The sequence below is a fragment of the Cryptomeria japonica genome, chromosome 5, assembly GCF_030272615.1.
Source record: "Cryptomeria japonica chromosome 5, Sugi_1.0, whole genome shotgun sequence".
In the NCBI taxonomy this organism is placed as follows: domain Eukaryota; kingdom Viridiplantae; phylum Streptophyta; class Pinopsida; order Cupressales; family Cupressaceae; genus Cryptomeria; species Cryptomeria japonica.
This window is the reverse complement of record NC_081409.1, coordinates 161,756,439-161,765,062: the sequence shown is the minus strand read 5'-3', so window position 1 is coordinate 161,765,062 and position 8,624 is coordinate 161,756,439.

Here is an 8,624-nt window from a genome sequence, read left to right as displayed (position 1 = left end):
TTTGTAAAAACTATTGAAGAAGTTGAGCTTAATATGTTATCGAAAGAGCCATCTAAAGTATATTGGTACTAATTCCTTAAATCTACAAATACAATAACTTTTTCCATATTACCAACTAGCTTACTTTCAACAAGATCTTACTTTAATAACTTACCTAAATTTTTAGCTCTCCATTGAGCTTGTTACCTCCTTATTTTAGCAAAAACCTCCTTATTTTTTGTTGATATTTGAATATTATTCTGATTTCCATTTCTAATTGTCTATTTATATCTCTTTTATAGGTCTAATGTTGAACAAATCCACCACTCTCTAAACTGGGAAAGACAATGTTTCTTTACTGGTTAATATCTTTAAATAAACACTTAAGGATGGTGACTTTTTTTGCTGCATTGGGTTTTCATTAACTAGTGTCTCAAAATTATCTTCAAGTTTTTAAACTTAGGAAAAATATAAATTTTTTGGTGATCAAAATTATGCCTCAAATACCTAAAGGTAAGACTCTCTATTAAAATGTAACGGTGTCGAAACTCAAGCAAAAAATTCAACCTTATGATCAAGTAGGGAAGTTTGGACTAATTATTAAGGTAAATAAAACCTTATTCACTTCTAGCTCAACTAAAACAAGGGGATTTTCTTAATACATTGTAGTAGAATGAAATCATAAAATATAAATAGTTTCATAGTTGTAGATCATACCCAATGTATAGTGTACCCCTATTTTGATTGTCCCAATGTACTTTTATGATAGTTTGATCATGAAAGATCAAACACCTTTACTTGAATCAATGAGGGATACCTTAGGCAGTGTTTGAAGATATGAATGCTACAACCTCTAATGTTATTATACACATGAATATATGGAAGTTGGTAAATATTAAACATTACACAAATTGATAATCAATAAAATATTTTTTTGTTTTAGTGGGTTAATAAGGTGATGGAATATAGAAAAAATAACAGAATGATGTTTCTATTCAACTAGGCATAAATTTACTGAATTTACTTAAATTATGCAACTATAGAAACCAAATTTGATATCTTAATAATGATTCCACAAAGGGCTATACAATTTTATTTACATACAAGCAAACTAAGCTCTATAGGTAGGTTTTAAAATATATAGATTTTTAAGCTATTAAAGAGAAATACTTAGTAATCCCACGAACATTTCCTTTATTATTTTGAAAAGATACTTCATAAAACATTGTGCATATTTTACAATCTTCTAGTTGATTAACTAATCACACATACATCTATAAATGAATATGCTACAATGAAATACACAATATCAAGGTTGAATATGCACTTTACATTAAACCTTTAGAGGTTACGAGGAATTTATTACAAGATTCAAACAAACCCACATGAATATACTCTCAAAATATAATACTTGAAATTGAACTTGAAACTTGATGGCTTCATATGAATACTTTCTTCCTTCTATTTGTTTTGTAAACACTCTTTACATTTTATTTCCATTGCATTTATAAATGAGATTTTTCACCTTATGTATCTCCAAAAAATTGCTACCAACTCAAAAGGGGCATGGAAATTAGGGTTAAACTCATAGGTTTGATTATTATTGTGCAATAGTTATCCTCATCTTTTAGGCATTTCTTCTCCTTGGATCACTCTTACAATCATGTTGAAAATAATTCAATTTACATGCAATGAACACACAATACTTTTTCACTAATTTTCAACCATTATCAATATTAATGGGGACTAGATTGGAGTACCTAGCATGCTAAATTACCCATAAAATCTATAAAACATTTCCTAGTAGGTTATGTGGCATTACTCTTAAAGGCTAAAAAAACCCTAGGATATGAGAGTTATATGAAATAGTAGAGTATTCCTATATTTTACATGTTGTTAGGAAAGGTTGTATTCTTCTTGTGTATATTGCTCTTGAATAACATAACTTCACAACCTTACAACATTTTTCCATACAAGAACAAACACCTCTCTATGTTGAGGGATCCTTTGAAAATTAGGCATTTTGAGCCAAAAATAATATTAAAGAGGTCCAAGGTTAAATAATTGTATTATTGATTAATTTCATAAGAGATTAAAGGTATTTACCTGGACCTTTCAAGGTTTTTGATGATTTCAACAATGCGGGCCCATAAAAAATATTATTTAATCTAATATAATTGTTGGACTAAGATAAAGAAAGGTTAACAAAGGATAGAAAACTTAAACTAATCATTAAATTTAGGGGCCTCACAAATATTAATACCAACACTCCTTAGGTATTAAAAATTTGGATACCATAATTCTCTAATGCTAATTTTTCTTCCCATATTATTACATCAATTTTTGTTCCTTGATACTCAATATCAATGATCATTTTCATTTCTTTTGGTTATACACCCAGCCTCTATAAATTTATCCAAACCTTAGAACACCCACTTGATAACCATGGAGAAACTCATCTTGACTACAAAATACAAGTCATTATACCACACATTTCCTAGAAGAATATATGTTGCCACACCTTGCAACTTTACCTATTCCACTAATGGCTTTAGCCATTGGCATTATTCTTCTTGCTAATTTCTTCCAATTACATACCACATTATTCACTAAATCAAACATATCATTTGTTCTCTAGTTTCAACAATAGCAATATTACTAATATTTTGTCTTTCTTGACTAGTCATTTGTTGCATATAGGGCATCTTATTCTTCACACTATTTAGATTTGGTTTTAAATATACCTTAATTGTTCCTTAGAACAATCAATTGTTTCCTATAGTGAAATTTATTTTTCATTTCATTTGATGTTAGTTGTGTCACCATACATCTATTAGCACATCATGCACTATTGATCCCTTTTCAAATTGCCTTAAAAATATAAATTCAGTTTGCAAAAGTGTTCATGGGTTCTCTTGTTTCTTAAACATGTTACAACACTTTTATCTAGTTTTCTAAGGGACAAATTTAGGGAAATATGTTTTTCATGATCTCTATCAGTTTTTCATATTATTTTCGATTTTCTTCTTCATGAGTCTCTCTAAGGTAGAATGTATAAGTTTGTCTCTAACCATGTCAATGCTCTAGTCAACATCTTGCCAAAAAGGTACCCCAAGTTACTTCTTAGTTCAAATTATGCTTTACATGAAATTTACTTACCTCTTGAAAATTGCTTCAAGTTTGGTGCTTCTATTTGCCCACCTTTCTCACAAGTCAAACTTGCAAAAAATAATGTTACTGTTCAATCTCGCAAATTGGTGCTCGATTTGATAGTTCTCATTTTTTAAAAACTATATCTAATGCCAATTCATGTTGATTGTTTCACCTTTAGTGCTTTGTTAACAACCCTATTCAAATACCATGGTACTAGAGGATATTTTATCTTTTCTCTCAAATGTCTTTATTCCAATCTAACGGAGCCTCTACCAAACACACTTGTTGGAGGATGTTCACACATGCATATATTCTACCTAACATTTAGTACTAAAAGACAATTGCACACTCTTTTTTTGTGAACAACCTCTCTTATGGGTCACCTATGAAGTTATGCTCATAAGATTTCTTTATGAGATTTCTATGGATCATTTATATTGCAACACATGATATTTCAATTGTGGGATTATCGTTTTCTCTCATAATAACTCAAACTCTTATAATATTTGATGTTTTCATACCTAAGAAGTCTATTAAAATATTATCCAAACACACAACTCTAACAAATAGATAAACACCCAAAAAAAGATCAAATATACAACAAATGCATAAAAAATAATATCTTTATTTCTATTCATCATATATACATGAAGCTGCGAAACATCATTACAATAATAACATCTTCCTGATTAAATGTTAGGAATTGTTGTTTTTTAGTATTCTAATGAATCGAAGAATCAGTTACAAGTTCTGTTAGCTGTAGAACCAAACAAGGGCTTGAAAAATGATGTTGCTTCCTTCCAATCTATTTGTAAAGAACTTACAGTATCATGCATCTTAAATTTGAGCTATTTTGTGTTTCTTGCGAATTAAATACAAGAACAAATGCTATGGAGAAACACGTTTTTGGGTAACTTTGAATAAGACGAACTGCTTCTTCCATTCCTCATAAATGGTAAGATTCCAATATAGACTGTCTCTAATAATAAGGTCAACTCATCTACACATAAAACCCCAGATTTTATTGAAGTCTAATTTGTCAGAGCGGGTCTGGGTTTACAACCAATCGCATTTGGTTGAGATTTGCTGAATCCTTTTCAAGAAATGCATTTCGTGCATATCCTGCAATCAAATAGGTTCCATACGTAAAGCTCCCATTTTCGTATGGCCTGAGAATATACTGGCAAAAGTTGCAGCGTCTGGGTTTACAACTACCAAATGCATTTGGTTGAGATATGCTAAATCTTTTTTCAGAAATGCACTTTTTGCATATCCTGCAATCAAATAAGTTTCACGCTACCACATTTCTTTGAGGCATCTGGTCAAACAGTTAATATGCCCTGTCTATGCTTCCACAGTTTGGATAGGGCTGGCTTAAACAGCACACACTAGGCTTTGACTTAGTGTGTGCTGTTCTTTGTGGGTCCGCCTCTGAGTTCCATTTTCGTTCCCTCACAGTTAGTCCCATCTCCCGTTAGTCCCGTAAAGTTGAAATATTTAAAACTGTTTCTACCGCCCAACAACTTTGAAATTGTTTCTCCCGCCCAGTCAATCTCGATATGCATATTTCCCGTCCAGCAATTTTCATTTTCACACCTGCTCCCAGCGTGTGAGAATTTTCATTTTCACAGCTGCTCCTAGTTTGTGCGATATCCGAAGCTTTCAAACAGGTATTGTCATATATTGCAGTTAGAAATGCTTTGATAAACATGTATGCAGGATATACACAAAATGCATTCGTTTAAAAGGATTTGCAAACTTTTAGCCAAATGCTATTTGCAGGTGTAAAACAGAGTCCAAAACCCAAGTCAACATTCTCACAGCCTGTATGAACATGGGAGCTTTGGAGCAGGGTATTGACATCCAGCACATAGTGAACGATACAGGAATTTCATAGATATTGCAGTTAGAACAGACTTAGCAGACATGTATGCAAAATGTGTAAGCATAGACAAGGCACGTGAACTGATTGACATCACGCCTCCAAGAAATTTGTTCTCATGGAATAAGCTGAATGTAGGATATGCAAAATGTGGAATCGTAGACAAAGGCAACTGAACTATCTGACAGAATGCCTCAAAGAGCACAGTTTCTCTAATGGAACGCTTTGATTGCAAGGTATCAACAAAAATGGGTTTGTTTTCCGAAGTTTCAAACATTTTGGATGACCATGGTTGGACATGGGATATATAAATGGTAAATCATTTGTCGCTGCATTTGCCACACCTTTTATATTATATATGAATGCTAGGGACAATATGTTCCTGTGGATTTAACATAGATTTGGAATGAATTTTACGTGGGTGTCTTCATGCTATGATTGAATTTCTGTGGCCTTTAAGAGCTCTCTTTTGAACAATGATAATTGTTTTTGGTAGATTTAATCATGAATAAATTTGTTTTATTCTTGATATTTGACATTACATCAAGTTATTTTTTATGTTTTTTTTTGGTATCATTTATATGATAAAAAATTATGTTATAACACGTGAGTTAAAAATTCACCATATTCACAATTAAAACTTGAATGTGTATACAATTTTCACACTATACAAATTTGCATGGAGGTTTTTGAATAATAATTTTACATTATTTATAAGGAAACTATGCTTTGAAATAAAATGCAAGTGCAAATTTGATCAAATAGAACATTGAACTTGATCAACTTTAACACAAATGTTTCTTAAAAACTTATGGAAATAAAGTTTATTCAATAGAATTTCAAATTGTAACAAAATTTTCAAGGAAATAAACCACAACTTGTTATCATCCCAATCACAACAAGTCATTGAATTCACTCCTTAAGAATTAAGTTCAACATTTAGTTTCAATTATTGATATCTTTGAACTACATAATTTTGTTCCTATAATAGTTGCTTTTGTCTTAATAAATTGATTTAAACACACTTATATTTGTAAGGAAGCAAAGGTGTGCGGAAACGCTTCCTACGCTAATCTTGAGAGGACGGTTATGCAACTTTCAACTTAAATATTACTAAGATATCAAGAAATGCACAATAAAGCATAAACAAAATAGTAATGAACACATAACATAGTGATTACCGTGGGGAAACCCTTCTGGGAGAAAAACCCCACCCTCCAAAACTCACACAATGTATTATCAAATCGAGTTGATTACAATACACTTGCAATGCAAGTTCTTACAGGAGCGCATCACCACAAATCGAACTTAGAGGGACTCCTTCTAGCATCCAGTCTTGCAAAAAACTCAATTATCAAACTCCTCCCCAATCCCTCCTTTTATAGTGATTTTACAACCTGGAAACCACTTATGGTTTTACAAAACCATGGGCTTAACCACCATGCCACATGGTGCCCATTTTTGACATTTACATTTCCAAAATGGAAAAACAACTAGGTTAAAATAGTAATCCCGTCCATAATTTTGTCTCCTAGCTTAGACTCTCTTAAAAGTCACAAAATGAGTCATTAAGGCTCTAAAAATGGCCCACCTATATTCTACTATGGACAAGACTCATTTTTAACAACTCACTAACCATTTTCCAATGCATAAACATGTGGAAAACTACCTTAAACAAATTCTAGAATTTTCCAGAAAAAGACTACAAGGTTGAGACACATGTTTCTCAACATTCTCCCACTTGTCAAACACCTTGCAAGAGTCAGGGGATCCAAAATATCATGGACTTAATTGCTAGGGGCCGAGAGGCCCATAGACTCTGAACACCATCTAAATTTCTCTGTGCTCACGGGCTTAGTTAATGCATCAACAACATTCACCAAAGTTTCTACCTTTCCCAGCTTCACCTTGCCATCCTCAATCATATCTCTCAAAAAATGGTATTGTACATCAATGTGCTTGGTCCTAGCATGAAAAGTAGGGTTCTTCGCAAGGCAGATTGCACTCTGACTGTCACTGTAAATTGTCACTGCACCCTGTTTGAACTCTATATCTGAACACAATCTCTTTAGCCAGATGGCTTCCTTACAGGCATGAGTAGCTGCCATATATTCTGCCTCAGTAGTGGACAAAGCGACCATAGCCTGTCGCTTGCTCATCCAACTGATTGCACCACCGAATAATGTAAACACATATGCACTGGTGGATCTTCTTCTATCAACATCACCGGCCCAGTCTGAATCCACATAGCCTCAAATATCTAAGGAATGCTCATTTCTTGTTCCATGAAAACATATCGAGTACTCTGAAGTACCCCTCAAGTATCTGAAAACTCTTTTTACTGCATCCCAATGTGCTCTTCCTGGATTAGACATATAACGAGAAAGAACTCTCACTGCTTGGGCAATGTCTGGTCTTGTATAGACCATAGCATACATCAAACTTCCAACAGCACTTTGATATGGTACTCAACTCATCTCTTCCATCTCCAATGGGGATGTAGGACACTGTGAACTAGAAAGCTTTGTTCCCATTGTAATAGGAACACTCAATGGTTTTGAATCCTGCATATTGAATCTTTTCAAAATAGTACCAACATACTTGCTCTGGCCTAGCCAAAGCTTTTTGTTTTGTCTATCTCTTACAATCTCCATTCCCACAATGTGCCTAGCTGCACCAAGATCTTTCATTTCAAACTTTATCGAGAGCTGAGATTTTAACTCTGCAATCAAACCTTTTCCTTTGCCAATAAACAACATGTCATCGACATATAGGGCAATGACCAAGAAACGATCACCATCAGATTTAAAGTATATACAGTGATCAGATTTAGATCGCACAAATCCCAAACTCAACACATATGTATCAAACTTCTGGTACCACATCCTAGGACTCTGTTTTAAACCATACAAGGATTTCTTCAACTTACAGACCAAATGACTTTTACCTTTCATCACATAGTGCTCTGGCTGTGTCATGTAAATTTCTTCCTCCAAATCTCCATGAAGGAAAGTTGTTTTCACATCCATTTACTCGATCTCTAGATCATAGGCTGCTGCAATAGAAAGTAAAAATCTAATGGATGTCATTTTGGCTACTGGAGAAAAAATCTCACCATAATCTACTCCTTCAACCTGAGAGTAACCTTTTGCAACCAAACGTGCTTTATACTTCTCAATTCTTCGATCTGAACCCATCTTCTTCTTGAACACCCATTTACAACCAATAGGCTTTCGTCCTTCAGGCAATGGTACAAGATCCCATGTTTCATTCCTCTTAAGAACTGCCATTTCTTCATCCATGGCTATTTTCCAGGACTCTGAATCATTCATACCAAGAGCCTCTTCTACAGATCTCGGTTCATCAATGTTAGCATTCAATGCAAATATGTATCTCCAATCATCAAGACAATACCCATACCTTTCAGGTGGTTTCCTTTGTCTAGTAGACCTTCGAGCAAGATCTGGTTCAGGTTCAGCTTCAGGTACCTCTTCTTCCTCTGATGAGTCAGAACTCATAGAACTCTCCTCGACTTCTTGTCTTTCTAAGGGCCTCAATTCAACTTTCTTCGGTGTAGCAGGTAGTTGAATCACATCTTTTTTTTGTTCTG